Source organism: Oncorhynchus mykiss, chromosome 5 (genome assembly GCF_057628025.1).
Source record: "Oncorhynchus mykiss isolate SJ-2025 chromosome 5, ASM5762802v1, whole genome shotgun sequence".
Lineage (NCBI taxonomy): Eukaryota > Metazoa > Chordata > Actinopteri > Salmoniformes > Salmonidae > Oncorhynchus > Oncorhynchus mykiss.
Genome location: NC_143026.1, coordinates 45752811 through 45772010, shown reverse-complemented (window position 1 = coordinate 45772010; position 19200 = coordinate 45752811). Strand labels below are relative to the sequence as shown.

General features: G+C 45.0%; 1 protein-coding gene across 13 annotated transcripts in view; it reads left to right on the top strand.

Moving 5' to 3' along the window:
* The window catches only part of LOC110523936 (spermatid perinuclear RNA-binding protein), a 125715-nt gene that overhangs the window by 39958 nt on the left and 66557 nt on the right, over nucleotides 1-19200 (top strand). The window lies entirely within an intron of this gene.

The following is a 19200-nucleotide window of genomic DNA, read 5'->3' as shown; positions in this document are numbered from 1 at the left end:
CTCCCACCTTATCGGTCGCTATTTCACACAGACACTGTTTTGACTGGATTATGATCCTCCACAGTCTAGGTGTAGTGGGTAGAGACCGCAGCTCTGGCGTTAGATGGCATGCTGCCCTGATTCCAGCAGGAACAGATGGCACTGCAAGGTCCTGAGAAACTTCTGCTGAAAAACACAGCACAAGGTTGGCCTGCAGTGCCTGCACCAGGCTCTATTTTACAACGGGAGGAGCAGCCTATGCCAATCTGCCCATCCAGCCACTATAGTACCAGTATGAGGAGAGGCTGAGGAGGCCTGGCATGCATTCCAATCTCCCCTGTAACCCCCTATTAGACCTTCCAATGCCAAGTGTGTCTAACCCCCCCGGTTACGCCAGGACCCCCCCCCCCCCCCCCCCAGGATTGATTTACCCACTGCCTGGATGTAAAACACAACTTGTGTCAGTCGACTGACTCTGAACTCTCTCACACACACACACACACACACACACACACGCACACACTCCCTCCCTCTTACCCAGACAGACAGACAGCCAGAGAGAGAGAGAGTCTGGCATAGTATTGTCCTGACTTCTGCTAATACACTGCCTAATGCCTCAGCCTCCCTCAGCCCTGCCTGGGCATTAGCCCACTTCTCTGCTCCATTAACACTTTATTAAACAGTCTAATCCAGGCTAAAAGGCTCTCCCTCTTTAAAGCTGATGTTTAGTTACACAGTCAGCTGTCTTGCTCAGGCTTCTCTCCTCAAGAGGTATGCTTAGATATGCAGACATTTTTTACATCTTTAAAAAAAAAATAAGCATAATGATTATGGCCCTAGATTGCAGGAATAAAAATGTTTTGGGTCTTTGACAGATGCTAAATTCGCCCCTCGGCCATTCGAAGGTGCTTTGTGCTCTCTCAGATTTTGCGGGTTGCATGACACCCTAGTATACCGTACGGTAGCTGAGTCAAGGTTAGTTTGTGTGTTTGATATTGATGTGCTTGATATTGATGCACAGTGTAAACCTCCGGTCCTACCTCTCTCAGTGGCAAAAGGTACGGGACAGTGTGGGGTAAAAAGCCACCAGCTACCGGACCACTCTCTTTCCCCCCTTCCTGTCCTCGATGTGCAGATGTCGCCCAGTAAGACACTTCTAAAAGGGAAGCACTCTACGAGATTATGCCGACTGACGATTTGTTGTTCTTTTTTTCCATTAGGGGGATAGTAAATCATTATTTACTTAAATATTATATAGCTAGGCTATAAGCGATATACTTTTGCCTTTTCGGGACTCGTGGTGAACATCCACCTAAAATGAGAGAAAAAACAAAACAAAAAACAAAGCATCGGTAATAAAAAAGCTCTCTGTTTTGTTTTGTTTTCCCAGAAGCCCTGTGCTAATCTGGTTCGGTTGTTAAAAGCAATTTTCTGCCGCTGGCTTGATCTCGCCGGGATGGACCTGTGTTTGGTTGTGCGTGAGTTGTCCGTCTCTGTGCCGTTGCGTGTGTGTTTCTCTCTTAGTGTGTGTGTTCGCGTTGTGTGCGCTTCTCACTGAGTGTGTGTGTGTGTTCGTGTGTGAGCCCTCCTGTCCTGTCTCCAGCTGTGACCTCATTCCCTAATAGGTATTTGGGTCTGTTACAGGACATGCCTCCCCAGCCCAACCCACCATCAAATTAATATGCATTTTTTTTAAATTAATAACACTAGTCCTCTCGTCTGGTCTGCTCTGGATTATACGATAAAACAATGACGAAGTGAGACGGGGGGATGGGTAGGGGTGTTGTACTGTAGAGGAGCTCAGTACAGTAGTTGAAACGTCTGCGCTATTCCCTAGTAACGGCATGATTCTTATTCCCTAGTAACGGCATGATTCTTATTCCCTAGTAACGGCATGATTCTTATTCCCTAGTAACGGCATGATTCTTATTCCCTAGTAACGGCATGATTCTTATTCCCTAGTAACGGCATGATTCTTATTCCCTAGTAACGGCATGATTCTTATTCCCTAGTAACGGCATGATTCCTATTCCCTAGTAACGGCATGATTCCTATTCCCTAGTAACGGCATGATTCTTATTCCCTAGTAACGGCATGATTCTTATTCCCTAGTAACGGCATGATTCTTATTCCCTAGTAACGGCATGATTCCTATTCCCTAGTAACGGCATGATTCTTATTCCCTAGTAACGGCATGATTCTTATTCCCTAGTAACGGCATGATTCTTATTCCCTAGTAACGGCATGATTCTTATTCCCTAGTAACGGCATGATTCTTATTCCCTAGTAACGGCATGATTCTTATTCCCTAGTAACGGCATGATTCCTATTCCCTAGTAACGGCATGATTCTTATTCCCTAGTAACGGCATGATTCCTATTCCCTAGTAACGGCATGATTCCTATTCCCTAGTAACGGCATGATTCTTATTCCCTAGTAACGGCATGATTCTTATTCCCTAGTAACGGCATGATTCCTATTCCCTAGTAACGGCATGATTCTTATTCCCTAGTAACGGCATGATTCCTATTCCCTAGTAACGGCATGATTCTTATTCCCTAGTAACGGCATGATTCTTATTCCCTAGTAACGGCATGATTCTTATTCCCTAGTAACGGCATGATTCTTATTCCCTAGTAACGGCATGATTCTTATTCCCTAGTAACGGCATGATTCTTATTCCCTAGTAACGGCATGATTCTTATTCCCTAGTAACGGCATGATTCTTATTCCCTAGTAACGGCATGATTCTTATTCCCTAGTAACGGCATGATTCTTATTCCCTAGTAACGGCATGATTCTTATTCCCTAGTAACGGCATGATTCTTATTCCCTAGTAACGGCATGATTCTTATTCCCTAGTAACGGAATGATTCTTATTCCCTAGTAACGGCATGAGACAAAAAACATTGACTGCAAAGTTAAACAAACCATACAGCTCTATGCACAAGGACAACTTTGAACAATTTACAATTTACATTTTTTTTTTTTTTACAAAAACACCATTTACTCGAAGAACAGTGCAGAAGATGCATATTTTGGTGACAGAATGACGTTGCGACCACGTTTTCCAAAAACTCAACAGGTGTATTCTCCTTATCGTGAAATGCTGCCCTTAACCAACAATGTAGTTCAAGAAATAGAGTTTAAAAAATATTTACTAAATAAACTAAAGTAAAAAATGTAATACAAATTTACACAATAAAATTATATAACAATAACAAGAATATATGCAGGGGGTACCGGTACCGAGTCAATGTGCGGAGGTACAGGTTAGTTGAGGTAATTTGTACATGTAGGTAGGGGTAAAGGGACTATGCACATATAGTAAACAGCGAGTAGCAGCAGTGTAAAAACAAAAGGGGGGGGGGGGGGGGGGTCAGTGTAAATAATCAGGGTGGCCATTTGATTAATTGTTCAGCAGGCTTATGGTTTGGGGTAGAAGCTGTTAAGGAGCCTTTGGACCTAGACTTGGTGCTCCGGTATGGCTTGCCGTGCGGTAGCAGAGAGAACAGTCTATGACTTTGGTGACTGGAGTCTTTGACAATATTTGTTGGGCCTTCCTCTGACACTGCCTAGTATATAGGTCATGGATTGCAGTAAGCTTGGCCCCAGTGATGTATTGGGCCATACGTACTACCCTCTGTAGCGCCTTACGGTCGGATGACAAGCAGTTGCCATACCAGGTGGTGATCCAACCGGTCAGGATGCTCTTGATGGTGCAGCTGTAGAAATTTGTGAGGATTTGGGGACCCATGCCAAATCTTTTCAGTCTCCTGAGGGGGAAAAGGTGTTGTCGTGCCCTCTTCACGACTCTTGGTGTGTTTGGACCATGATAGTTTGTTGATAATGTGGACAACAAGGAACTTGAAACTCTCGACCCACTCCACTACAGCCCTGTCGATGTTAATGGGAGCCTGTTCCGCCCTCCTTTTCCTATAGTCCACAATCAGCTCCTTTGTCTTGCTGACATTGAGGGAGAGGTTGTTGTCCTGGCGTCTCTGACCTCCTCCCTATAGGCTGTCTCATCGTTGTCGGTGATCAGGCCTACCACTGTTGTGACATCAGCAAACTTAAATGGTGTTGGAGTCGTGCTTGTCCACGCAGTCGTGGGTGAACAGGGAGTACAGGAGGGGGCTGAGCACGCACCCCTGAGGGGCCCCGGTGTTGAGGATCAGCGTGGCAGATGTGTTGTTGCCTACCCTTACCGTCAGGAAGTCATTCTCTTCATGGTGATGTATCCTGAATAGGTCCACAAAGGTAGAAGGTCCTTCTTTGCATATTTGGTTATTATTCTACTCATTGTATATTATTCCAATGAGCTCCACCCCTAAAGAAGACCAAATTTGTTTGGTCCGAACCGGACCAACTCTGTACCAGTAATAGTTGGTATAGTTTGGACATCACAGTACAGCATAGTTGAGTACAGTACAGGACATTAGAGTTGTGTACAGTGCAGTTATTATACTTTACTCTACTCTACTCTATGGGAACAAGCATTGTTCATGACTGAAACTGTTCACACCCCTCTTGTTGGTGGAGAGAATTTTGCAGATTTAAAGCTCATTTCCTGCAATTCTACACATTTTGCCATGGGGTGCAAAGAAAATGTTGAAGTTTTAAAGCTAATTTTCTTGCAATTCTATAAAAAGGGTAAAGTCTACAAAATGTAGTCCACTCTGTTTGTTTATGACAGATTCTAGTATTGTTTTATTTCTTTACTTACTTATTGTTCACCTAATACCTTTTTTGCACTATTGGTTAGAGCCTGTAAGCAAGCATTTCACCTGTTGTATTCGGCACACGTGACAAATAAACTTTGATTTGAAACAGAAAACGGTATGGAGATCAAATGTTTCATCAATGGGAAAATTAGCAGAATGTCGGCCAAAATCTATTTCGCTCCATCTTTTTTGTCACCTGGGCTTCCTCTCATCACCATATTTGGTAGCGAGTGGAAACGCCAACCAGGTGCTTCACATTTATACATCTGGTGAAATATCTGTCTCATTGTTCTATCTGTGACTGTACTGTCCTGTCCAAACAGGTATATGTTTTTTTGAGCTAGTTTGCTGTACCTGCACCAGAAACACCAGTATTTTTTCTTCATAGCTTGTTCTCCGTCGTGCTTTTAAATAGGGAGCCAATTAGTTTTCAGCACTTTTATTTCCATGACTGATCAGAACTCAGTTTCTCATGACTTGTCCCTCTGCGGCAGGAAATATGGTGAACAATATCTTAGTCACAACAGGTGTAGTAGACCTTACAGTGAAATGCTTACTTACGAGCCCCTAATCAACAATGCAGTAAAATAAATAAATACAGATAAAAATCAGAAATAAAAGTAACAAGTAATAAAGAGTAGCAGTAAAATAACAATAATAACAATATAGAATCGCGGGAATCGTATTGGCACCTAAGTATCTTGATAATATTGTATTATGAAGTCCCTGGCAATTCCCAGCCCTTTTGTGGACTCGTCAGACTAATCACATTCTTTCTGTGTTGTTGCTTCCTGTCTCTCTCTCGGCCTGTGTGTGTGTGTGTGGGAGCGCTTGTGTGTTTCCTGTCTGAAATGTCCTTGTGGAGCAAGAAGGCACAAATAACACTGCAGCCATTACTGTCAGCAGCCGTGTGTTTAATTAGGTTTGTGTTGGACCATCTTCTCTTTTCCTCTCCCTCTCCCTCCTTCTTCATCTCTCTCTCCCTCGCACCCTCCCTCGCCCTCTCTCTCCCTCCCTCACACTCTCTCTCCCTCTTCATCGCCCTCTCTCTCTCCCTCTTCATCGCCCTCTCTCTCTCTCCCTCATCCTCTCGCTCCCTTGTCCTCTCTCTCCCTTGTCCTCTCTCTCCCTCGTCCTCTCTCTCCCTCGCTCTCCCTCACCCTCCCTCGCCCTCTCTCTCCCTCTTATTAAGCTCTTACAGGTCCTGAATGGAGTCTGGAGCACCGAGCCAACCACTGCCCTCTGTCTGGATCTGTTAATATTGTGTGTGTAGGTCACTCAGTGTTGTGAATTAGACACTTGGTCAAAATCTCACTCACTCAATCACTCAATCACGCAGCTAAAGTGATACTGTTTCATTAGTGAGGCTCTGTCTGCTATACACACACACACACACACACACACACACACACACACACACACACACACACACACACATTCTTGTTATCCAGTGACCGCCACACTCGTCCTCCAGGACTTGACCTGCAGTCAACAGGAATGACCCTCCTCTCCTTCCACCTCCTCCTCCTCCTCTCCTTCATCTTGGTTATTGGCAATAGTGTTATGCTCTCATCGACGTTAGGCCTTTCCCTGGCCTCCAAAGGCAACATCAGCACTTTCCACACACTGCCAAATCGTTAATACTGTCTACCTGACCTGTGTTTGTGTATCATAAAATTACTTTCTGGCTTTTGTTTTATCAAGAAGGGGGAGGGGTGGTGGGGGCAATGTCAATGGATGCAACGTCAATGTCAGAAACTAAAGGGCAATTCCACGGCAGGAGAAGTTGTGACGTTAAAATGTGTCAAGCAAAAAAACAATGATTGCAAAGTGACACAAACCATACAGCTCAAATTCTTGGTAATGCAGAGTGGTATAAAACAGAGAGGAGAGTAGGAGGCACAGAGAGGTCAGGCTGGTTTTCATTTAAACCCCCTGTAGTGTGGCGGCTCAGTGGGACTGGCTGGCTGATGGCTCCGTTCTACACAGCATCATGATCCTTCCCTACCTGGCGTCCTTCCTGCGTTCTATATAGGACCCACCACTCTTCATCGAGACCGCTACCGTACGGAATCTGTGCAACCGCATTTCTACCACTGCGTTCCGGAACCCATCTGGCTCCCAATGAGCGCATCGGAACATCAATGTTAAAAAAAAAACCCGACAGGTCATGACTTTCAAAACTATTCGCTGGATTTTTGGTTGTTTTGTCGTAGAGAAGGCATATTAGCCCGAGCTGTTCTGGGGCATAAGTGTTTTAGGGTCCCACTCTACTTCTTTCCTGCTGATGTAGGAAAAGGAAGAGGATGGAGAGTGCTCTTCCTGTTTCAACTGAAGTCAGCTTGGCCCTGAAGATGTGACAACAAAAAAAAGGCTGTACTCTGTACAGGGGGGGGGGGGGGGGGGGGGGGGGGGGGGTGTTGAAGAGAAAGAGAACTTGCTCTAGTTCCTCTTCCTCCAGTGATCAGAAGAGGTCTTGTCATCTCTCTGCACCTACACCAGCATGGTTCAGGAGACTGTTCATTACACACACATTTTCTCATGTCCCTAGGCCTATAAAACCCTATATCGCTAAACATTGCCACATGCTAGGCCTATTTCCTTTTAAGTATTGTGAAAGGAACATTTTACAGGACATGATCGTATTATTTCTGCTATTCTCGTTCAGCTGAAAGGCCTAAAACGCGCTGCTGGTTTTTAACAATAAAGAAGCTTTAAATTATTATTATAATTTTTTTTTTTACAAGCTTCCTTTTGTCTTCCTGGAAAGAATAGCTTGCATATCTCTCTTTCTCTCCGTCCGTCATGGACTTCCTGGATCCCTGCAGAGAGAGAAGCAGAAACACAGACGGGGCAGCAGTAGAATCAACTCGCAGATGTTTACATAGAGAATGCATCTCGCTTCAAGAGCACAGCAGTATATGGAGAGAATTTAAACGGGGTTACACACACACACACACACACACACACACACACACACACACACACTTATAATAACTCTTCATGAGATGGCCTCTGTGAGCAATCCCACCGCAGAGGGAAAGGAAAATATTTGGGCAATTCTCAGATAGAAACTTATTTGGGAGGAAGAATGTTTTGATTTTTTTTAAAACATTTGTATCACAAACCATTTTTTGGAAAATCATGATGAGTGCCCAATTTTAGGCCCTTTTTAGACCTATACATGCCTCCGGTAAGACTTAATGATCCGTGAACGAACCGTACATGATACAGACAACACCTCGGTGTCATTGTCCTCCTTATAGTGTGTTATAAAATATGGCGTATAAAATATGGCGTATGTCTTGATTCCATATGTCTTGTTAAACATCCTTCCTCCCAAATGAAGTTCATATGTGAGAATTAGGGGTGTGAACATTTAAACGTTAAAAGTGGAAACGAAATTGGGATCCTTAACGTTAATGGCATGTAGCGCCTACCAGAGGGTATGGGCAGAAGGAGGCAATTGGCTGGATGAGAGGGGTCGTTGATGATTTCTTCCCCTGTATGTTGAAGTACAGAGAGCTCTACAACACTAACTTTGCGAGGTGGTATTGAGGCACAGTGGTAGCATACAGTACAGTATGTGCAATGCTTGACCAGCTGAAAGGGACCCAAACCATTGCTGACTGCAGCGCAGCTGCATTGCGAATTCACAATTTTGTGCATTTTTCTTATCGTTTTAATAGAAAACCAATTACATTTTTTTTTTAAAGTACAATTTAAACGCAAAGATTTCTTCCCCCATTTGTCACATCCCTAGTGAGAATTGCCTGCGACACCATGAATACTTTCCGCTCCCGCTGGCGTGGAATCGCCTGTCTTGTTTGGATCTTTTGTTCTGTTGGAACTACAAGACCTCCTGGAGAGTGTCTCCGAGTATCATTAGATGTCTCTCTCTCCCTCTGTGTGTGTGTGTGTGTGCGTGTGCACGTGCGTGTGTGTGTGTGCCGAGGTTGTGTGTGTGTTACGTAGCAACAGCATCTGTTTTGACAGATGGTGAGGCCTAGTAGTAAACACAAGATGCCAGAAATAAAGTAGCAATAACATGAATTTATACACAGAGGTTAGTATTGATTTGACCGGCACACGAGCAGACATTCAGGTGAGCTGGTATCTTAGCAGCATTGAACAAGTAAACACTATGGTCAGAAATAGCGTTGAAATACACTATATATACAAAAGTATGTGGACACCCCTTCAAATTAGTGAATTTGTCTATTTCAGCCACACTCATTGCTGACAGGTGTATAAAATCGAGCACACAGCCATGTAATCTCCATAGACAAACATTGTCAGTAGAATGGCCTTACTGAAGAGCTCGGTAACTTTCAACATGGCAACGTCATAGGATGCCACCTTTCCAATAAGTACGTTCGTCAAATTTCTGCCCTGCTGGAGCTGTCACGGTGTTTTTATTGTGAAGTGGAAATGTCTAGGAGCAACAACGGCTCAACCGCGAAGTGGTAGACCACGCAAGCTCACAGAACGGGACCGCCGAGTGCTGAAGCGCATAGAGCATTAATATCGTCTGTCCTCGGTTGCAACACTCACTTCCGAGTTCCAAATTGCTTTTTGAAGCCATGTCAGCACAAGAACTGCTAGTCGGGAGCTTCATGAAATGGGTTTGCGTGGCCGAGCAGCCGCACACAAGCCTAATATCACCATGCGCAATGCCAAGCGTCGGCTGGAGTGGTGTAAAGCTCGTCGCCATTGGACTGTGGAGCAGTGAACACACCCAGACTATTATTCTTTCTCCACCAAACTTTACAGTTGGCATTATGCATTGGGGCAGGTAGCATTCTCCTGGCATCCGTCAAACCCAGATTTGTCTGTCGAATGCCAGATGGTGAAGTGTGATTCATCACTCCAGAGAACGCGTTTCCACTGCTCCTTGACATTTCCACTTCACAATAACTGCACTTTTTTATTTAACTTAATTTGACTATGACGGCCTACCGGAGAACAGTGGGTTAACTGCCTTGTTCAGGGGCAGAACGACAGAGCTTACATTGTCAGATCATGGAATCAATTCAGCAACCTTTTGGTTACTGGCCCAACGCTCTAACCACTAGGCTACCTGCCGCCCCCACTTACAGTTGACCGGGACATCTCTAGGAGGGCCGTAATATTATGAACGGAATTGTTGGAAAGGTGGCATCCTATGACGTTGCCACGTTGAAAGTCACTGAGCTCTTTCGGTAAGGCCATTCTACTGCCAATGTTTGTCTACGGAGATTGCACGGCTGTGTGCTAAATTTTATACACCTGTCAGCAATGAGTGTGGCTGAAATAGCCGAATTCACTAATTTGAAGGGGTGTCCACATACTTTTGTACAGTGTATCATGCACGTTGGTACCTTCCTAGCAAACGTCCTCGCCAACTGATATTTGTATAGTATCAGCAGACGGTTATCTAAAGAGGACTAATCGGTAGCAAAACATGCTCAAGATAAATGTCCAACAAGATATTGTAACCTATAGCTTTCGTGACTCCAATGCTTGCGTAATTGCGCACAGGCACATCTGGAAAAGAGAGATTATATATAGCGGAAGAAGCTCATTCGTATTAACCCATCATTCGTGGTCTAAATATTAGGCCTAATACTGCGTTAAACGTATCATCACCAGCCAATGGGATCAGAGCATCGCACGCCTTCTCCCCTTTCAAACTCCCCACCATTTGCTTTGGCTAAAGAAAGATTCGTAGTTTAAATAGTAGTTTAATAGTTTAAACGATTGCATATGATTAACACGTCGTTTATTAGCTAAATATAAGAGCCGTTAAATATTTAGCCTACTTGTCAAAGTCAAGAATAAATTATTAAATGGCACGCGTTCCCCCCAGGCCAAATGCCAAATGAACAATAGGCAAGAACAGCTGAAGGACAGAACTACGTACATTTACATTGTGAGAATAAATGCATTAAAAAGCCTTTCTGTGAAGCTTTGTGATTGACAGGGACAAGTTTGATGTCGGACAATAGAGCGTTCATTATTTAAAAGCCGGTAAGATAAAAGGCAACGTTTCATACTGAGGCTTTTGGCGGGACTTAAACATAATACCGCAATCATGAATAACTCGCTTGGCAGAAATAAAAGTCTAGGCTTTGATACTGGCAGTACCTTTCAGATATAAAGAAAAAGCGGGCTACAAATTTGTCGGCATGGTAAATGGAGGGTTTTAGTCTTGGTTTGAATGGAATATTCGTGTGCGGAGTACATACCTGGTGTGGTTCTGCACTGTTTCAGTGTGATTTCTGGCTGCGGTGAGCTGGGAGGTCGGGCTGTGGTCTCGCAAGATGAGCTGACATATGATGGTGAATAGTTAATGTTATGGGGATATTTTGCTTCCACTGGTCCTGGGGGCCTTGTTAAAGTCAACGGCATCTTGAACTTTACCAAGTACCGGGACATTTTAGTCAAAAACCTGGTTGTCTCTGCCTGGCCGCAAGTGGATCAATCCAGCAAGACAACAACCCCAATCTTATCCAACGTTAAAGAAAAAGGCTCAGTGTCGTTATCCTGGAAGGGGAGGCTGCTGGAGTATTGAAAACAGGGGTGCCAATAATTCTGACCCCTATCTTTTTTTAAACGTTTTTTATTACTTGATAAACAAAATCTCTTTCTCTGAGAAATTCTATTGGTTTGCAATAATAGATTTTCTCCCTGGAAATTAGCATGCAGTAGTATAGCCCAGTCTTTTTTTGCTCAAGGGGTGCCAATAATTATGGGCCAGGCCGTATGACTAACACTGTAATGCTAGATTACAGACATTCTAATACTAGATACGTTATTTTGTATGACTGATCCTTCCTCACTACATTACATGCTAATTATATCAGTAAAAGTGGATCACTCATTTCTCAACCTTTGTTTCCAGTCAAATAAAAAATGTACAGTCAAACTCAGTGAGTCCCTGCTTTTGTTTGTAATTAAACTATAGTGTTTAGAGGGACAAAATAATGAGCAGCAATGGTAGTTAGGCCTAACTGCTATTCCATTCTGACTCCTGAGTGTTCTGTTGTGGTGTTAAGAGGAGAGCGTTGATGTCTGTGCGTGCGTGTGTGTATGCGTGCGTGTGCGCGTGTGTGTGTGTGTGTGTGTGCGTGCGTGTGTGTTTACGTTCTAAGTGGCAGTACCCTGTTAGCGAGTGCTTATCCCCCTCCAGCTGGGTGGGAGATTGGCTTCCATGTTCCTCTCAGTCGCAGGTGAGCCTGTAATTGTTTGCAGCGGTAGGATTGCAGCCCGAGGCGCTGTGTACAGAGCCAGCTTCTCATTGACTGACAGACCCCCCCCCCTCTCTTTCCCCCCTCTCTTTCTCTCTCTCTCTCTCTCTCTTCTCTCTCTCTCTCTCCCCCCTCTCTTTCTCTCTCTCTTCTCTCTCTCTCTCTCTCTCCCCTCCAGGTGTGATCCTGCCTCTCTTTCTCTCTCTCTCTCTCTTCTCTCTCTCTCTCTCTCTCTCTCTCCTATCTCTCGCTCTCACTTTCTGTCTGTCGCTCCTTCTCTATCCTCTCTCTCTCAGTTCCTTTCTCTGTCTCTCTTTTTAATATTTCAGTCATTAATCAGAGCAGTGCTGCTTGGGAGCCTCACAGCCACCACCTCTTTATTCTTCTGTAATGATGGGATCCTCTCTTGGAGTAGTCTCGAAAAAGCCGACCCTATTCAACAGTGACCAGGGTCTGGTTTCAGTGATGGACCTCTTTTGGCAACTTTTATTGGAAAATAAATTGTTCCCGGGGGTAGGTCCTCTTCAGACAGACAACTCTCCCAACAAATCACGAGGCAGACATGCCAGGACGTTGCGATTCAAAACCAATGTTTGCAGGCAAAAAAAAACCTTTGCCCTGGAGTTGTTGCAAACTAGCCACTTGCCAAATGATCTCGTTAAAAATAACCTCCACGATCCACATCTCAATAGCTCCTTTTTCTTTGTATTTTATTTCGGTTAAAGTAGTGATGTAGACAGTGATGTAGTTTGTCTATGCCAGAAAAAGTCCATCCTTGAAACCTGACTCGAGTCAGAGAAAGAAGTAAAGGAGAGTGGGAGATGGAGGAAAAGGAGGTGTTATTGGCACCAGCACGTCTCTGCTCTGTGGGAGTCCATGGGTTAGAGAAGAAGACAATAAGGGAGACCACGGTAGAGGAGAGAAGAAGAGAGGATGGAGGAGTGGAGAGAGAATGGAGAAATGACAGGAGAGGGGGAGATGGAAAGCGTAAGAGAAGAGGAGAAAGAGGAGCAGGAGCTAGGAGAGGAGGGGTGGAGGGGGGGGGGGGAGCAGAGAGTTTTTTGTTTTCGGGGAAGGCAAGCCAGTCGGTCACAGCAGGCGTCTGTCTTTTTAAACCATCTCCTCTACCCAACAAGGCTTTTACTGTGTCAGTGCTCTCATCCAGAAACACTTAGGTTAAATACAGCCTCGCACATCTGTTCCCATGTTAATGTCTCCTCTCTGCTCCGCTCCGCTCCTTTCTGAACAAATCAAAGCCCTTCTAGGGGTCCTACACTATTCTGTCTGTACGCTGCTCGGCCTTGTGAGATGTTGACTGGGGAGTGAGGCCTACACAACCAAATCAGTCTCATCTCATTGGCTCCATTGGCTTGCTGTTGATGTGATGACGTAGAACTGAACCACACTGTCTGTCTGCAGTCCCACTCCATTATCCTCTGCAGAGGGAGCCCACTTGTTCTATGTGTGTGTGTGTTCTGTTCTGAGGGGCTGCGTTGACTATCCTCTCTGGTGTGTGTTTAATGGGGTTAATTGAGTTGTTTTAGATCGCTGGGCGACTAACTGGCCTGCTAGTCTAGGCTTATTAGTAAAAACTTATGCTTGGCCAAAAGTTTTGAGAATGACACAAATATGAATTTTCACAAAGTCTGCTGCCTCAGTTTGTATGATGGCAATTTGCATATACTCCAGAATGTTATGTAGAGTGATCAGATGAATTGCAATTAATTGCAAAGTCCCTCTTTGCCATGCAAATTAACTGAATCCCCAAAAAACATTTCCACTGCATTTCAGCCCTGCCACAAAAGGACCAGCTGACATCATGTCAGTGATTCTCTCGTTAACACAGGTGTGAGTGTTGACGAGGACAAGGCTGGAGATCACTCTGTCATGCTGATTGAATTTGAATAACAGACTGAAAGTTTCAAAAGGAGGCTGGTGCTTGGAATCATTGTTCTTCCTCTGCAAGGAAACACGTGCCGTCATCATTGCTTTGCACAAAAAGGGCTTCACAGGCAAGGATATTGCAGGCAAGGATATTGCTGCCAGTAAGATTGCACCAAAATCAACCATTTATCGGATCATCAAGAACTTCAAGGAGCGTGGTTCAATTGTTGTGAGGAAGGCTTCAGGGCGCCCAAGAAAGTCCAGCAAGCGCCAGAACCGTCTCCTAAAGTTGATTCAGCTGTGGGATCGGGCACCACCAGTACAGAGCTTGCTCAGGAATGGCAGCAGGCAGGTGTGAGTGCATCTGCACGCACAGTGAGGCGAAGACTTTTGGAGGATGGCCTGGTGTCAAGAAGGGCAGCAAAGAAGCCATTTCTCTCCAGGAAAAACATCAGGGACAGACTGATATTCTGCAAAAGGTACAGGGATTGGACTGCTGAGGACTGGGGTAAAATCATTTTCTCTGATGAATCCCCTTTCCGATTGTTTGGGGCATCCGGAAAAAAGCTTGTCTGGAGAAGACAAGGTGAGCACTACCATCAGTCCTGTGTCATGCCATCAGTGACCATTCATGTGTGGGGTTGCTTCTCAGCCAAGGGAGTGGGCTCACTCATAATTTTTCCTAAGAACACAGCCATGAATAAAGAATGGTACCAACACATCCTCCGAGAGCAACTTCTCCCAACCATCCAGGAACAGTTTGGTGATGAACAATGCCTTTTCCAGCATGATGGAGCACCTTGCCATAAGGCAAAAGTGATAACTAAGTGGCTCGGGGAACAAAACATTGATATTTTGGGTCCATGGCCAGGAAACTCCTCACACTTTAATCCCATTGAGAACTTGCGGTCAATCCTCAAGAGTCGGGTGCACAAACAAAAACCCACATATTCTGACAAACTCCAAGCATTGATTATGCAAGAATGAGCTGCCATCAGTCAGGATGTGGCCCAGAAGTTAATTGACAGCATGCCAGGGCGGATTGCAGAGGTCTTGAAAAAGAAGGGTCAACACTGCAAACATTGACTCTTTGCATTATTTCATGTAATTGTCAATAAACGCCTTTGACCCTTATGAAATGCTTGTAATTATACTTCAGTATTCCATAGTAACATCTGACAAAAATATCTAAAGACACTGAAGCAGCAAACTTTGTGGAAATGAATATTTGTGTCATTCTCAAAACTTTTGGCCACGACTGTACAACCAGCTGAACATTTAACGGGATTCAATGGTCTCTGAAAGTATAGAACGCGCACTGTGAGCGATTAGTACTAGGCCCGTGTCTGGTGTTTACTGCGACGGCTGTTGAGAGAAGTCAAGTGTGTGTGTGTGTGTGTGTGTGTGTGTGTGCGCGCACGTTGTGGAGCACCGTGCTCTAAGATGAATAGCCTATAGCGGAGCAGCACAGATAGAGACCCTTCTTCCAGGGGACCCAACTGCTGCTGCTGTGTCACACGCTCAGCCACAGGCTCACAGAGCAGAGCAAGGGAAGGGCCTAAATTAACGTTATCTTATCAGCTCGTGCCAGTCAACCTATACTGACACACTCAACTGTTGTCCCTGGCTAGTCGTTTGCTAGATCGTATCTGGCCTATGTCATGTCGGCAAAACACACAGGGTGTAACCCAGGCCAACAAGATCTGTGCGCACGTGCGTTGCCCTTTTTTGTGTGTGTGGCTGTAAGAAGAAAAACAAGCGAAAGAGAAAAGGGAGAGAGGGCATTGTCAATACGACAATATTACATGTTCTCTTGTCAGGTGGTCTCCCGCATACGGACAGACAGACGGACGGACAGACAGACAGACAGAGAAAGGCTGGGCGATATGTTCTGAAAATCATATCTCGATTTTCTCAAACTAATGGGCGATTTGCGATATATATCTCCATTTTGTAAAATGTTTTCTCTAAATACACGTCGTTGCACAATTTCAAACAGTCAGGAATAATTGAATGAATTCAGGGTTTGTACATTTATACCTAGGCGAAATAAAAGCCTTCCGCAACAAGTCATTTAGTTTAAATAATGTCATTATTTGATCAAAATGGTTTAACCTGTGTTTTGCAACAATCACTGATCTGGCTTTCAACTCTGTCGATGCCCTTTTTAGTTACAAATGGAACAAGAACCATGCACAGTGCAGGTCTCAGCGCAAGTCTAGTCAACTTGGATCTAGGATCTATTTGCTTGTTAAGGTAGAACAGTTGAGCTGTTATGAATACACCCTCCTGTCCGTCTCCACCTGTTTGAACAACACGGCCTGTTCATTTTGTTTAGATGTTGAAATCAAGTGGCCTACCCAGGTAAGAAGATGCTTATTTCTCCAAATGAGAACGAGTTGTCAATTCCCTATATAAATCCATCTTTTTTTATGCTCATTGCACATTTATAAATCACAGACTAGACAGCTAGCAGGAATTTTCCACAATAATGTTCATTGATACTCCCGTTGTAGTGGGGTCTGCTCTGTTCTCAACTTTGTCAGTTGAGACGTAAAAAGGGTATTGTTAGAAGGGGAAATCGACCGATTCTGTTGGACCAAACCTCAAACGCAAATACCAAGTTGAAACCGCTTGTTGTCAGGGAGGAAGATGTGATCTTTCATCTTTGTTGTTGTGAGTGGCAGGGGGATGGGCTTGGTGTCTGTGTGCGAGTGGGAAGGTGCACAAGTGCACACAGCACAGAAGGGGCGACGAAGGCATCATTTTGAATTCATCAAATTAATTCAATATATCGCCCAGCCCTAGGCTGGCTGCTGGCTCTTTGATAGCTGTGTGGTTTCCGTCTCGGTGGAGTCATTCCCATGGTTAAGTGGCTGTCACCCAGTTCATTTTCCTCAAGTCTGTAGGGCTAATGAGTTCACTACGGGCAGCAGAGGACAGGACAGGCTGCACGGGGCCGACTGCTGAAGAGCCATTTGTATTACACTCACAGGCGGGCAAGAAGGCACGTGCACGAACGCACGCTTGCACGTGCTAGCACGCACATAATCACACACACACACACACACACACACACACACACACACACACACACACACACACACACACACACACACATCGGCAGGTAGGACTCACTGTGATGTACACTTACCTTACAGATACTGCTCTCCTCTCACTGGTGGCTAGATGGAGGCTAGCTAGAATCAAAATATTTTTGCATGTCTGGAAAAGTGTCAGCGACTTCTTCACTCGCTTCAGAGAGTTTTCTCTTCGATCACAGCTTCAACAGGAGGGAATGAGAGGAGCTGCTTCGTGTCACTGCACAGAAACGTAGAAATGTCATCATACTGGTTACAGCATCCTTCTCTCTCCAGGTGATTTGGTATTTGCCAAACTAGTAGGCCTCGTGTTGGGCAACTTCTATTATTTACATAACTACACCCCCTTTAGTTGATGAATGCGTTCGTTGTGTTTCACATGAACAGGTTAGGTGATACTGGATCTCTCTGTTCTCAACTGAAAGTTGTTGCCGTGACCCGCCCACATCTCCCATCCCCCATTGTTGTTATGTTATGACTATTATCTACTTCCTGGTGAAGTTTCGCATAATGGTTCTTGAGTGGGCGAGGTCACTTCCTGTTATGAGACTGTGACATGTGACCAGGCCATATCTGGATAGTATCACTGTGAGTTTAAATGTAAACACAAAGTGAGCTTTTTCATAAAGTGGAGCCATTATAGCCTGGACCCAGATCTGTTTGTAAATAACCAAATGTATTTATATAGCCCTTTTCTCAACAGCAGTTGTCACAAAGTGCTTATAAAAAAACAGAGCCTAAAACCCCAGAGAGCAAGCAATGCAGATATAGAGGCATGGTGGCTAGAAAAAACTCAGGAACCAGGCTCTGAGGGGTGCCCAGTCCTCTTCTGGCTGTGCCAGGTGGAGATGATTAAAGTACATGGCCATTAAGGCCAGATCGTTCTTCAAAATGCTCAAACGTTCATAGAAGACCACCTGTCTTGTGCTGTCTTGCCAACTCATATAGTCACAATGACTGGTCGCAATGATCTGGAACTAGGCTAGAGCCATGACAGTTGATAGAAAACTACACTTATGGGAACCACCATGTGTGACTAAACCAAGGGTGTTTAGTGTTTACAACAATCCTTAACGACAGCCGTGAACCCATACAGCTCCTCCATACAGCTCCTCCATACAGCTCCTCCATACAGCTCCTCCATACAGCTCCTCCATACAGCTCCTTTCATTTTGCTCCTCCATACAGCTCCTCCATACAGCTCCTTCATACAGCTCCTCCATACAGTTCCTCCATACAGCTCCTCCATACAGCTCCTCCACACAGTTCCCGTGGTGTGGTGTTGCTTTAGTGGTGTTGTGTGTGGTTGGTGGATGGTTGGTTGGTCCAGCAGCACCCAGTCAAAAACACTGCAGTGCAGAGCAGCTAGAGAGACTGCTGGATTGTGTGTCAGGAGTCAAGAGTGTCCTAGTTGATGGATATTGATGATGGATATTGAGACACGGGGGACCCTAACGGCATTCCATACAGGACAGGGCGGGGAGGATTGGGTAGGGTTTCACCTCTGCTATACGGCTGTTGTTTACGACAAGAGGTTAAATCCCCAATGTATCTGCCCTCTGCCCTCTTGACGCATGGAGCTGGAGGGCGTGTGACCTGTGTATGTGTCCTATCTTCCTGGGCGTCTCTCCCTGGGCCTCCAGCCCTCCCCCTTGCCCGCGTGCCACGTAGCACAGCCTGGCGTAGCTGCCTAGTTGACCTAATCCATGGGAATGGAGATTGTTTTCCAGGGAAACCACATTAGGAACATGGCTGGATTAATGCAGATGACCAGCGGGATTAACGGGTCAAACTTTACCCTGACTGACTCCCCTGGTTAATCTGTGATACATAGACGATAGTTGATGATTATGATGAATAGGAGTTAATCTGCTCGGCCGAATGGTTCCAATAAAAGGAGCAGACGAGGCCAGAGAAAGGAGAGTACGGGGAAGAGCTGACAGACCGATAGGACAGGCTTGAGTGGGCAGTGGAATAATTTAGGCTAGATAAATCACCCAAACTGGAGCGGAGCGTTTTTTGAATATGTGTGTGTGTGGTGCGTTGGCTTATCTGTCTGTCATTGTGTGTTTGTGTATGTATCTGTCAGTGTGTGTGTGTGTGTATGTATGTGTGCGTATCAGCCTATAAAAACAAGCGTAGCATCATGAAATATGAATAAGACCCGACCGTCTCGTCTTTAGTTTAGCCGCGCTCTCTCATCTCCTCTTACTCCACCAGCAGACAAAGACTAGGCCCTAACCCCTGCAGAGAAGAGTGTGTGTGTGTGTGTGTGTGTGTGTG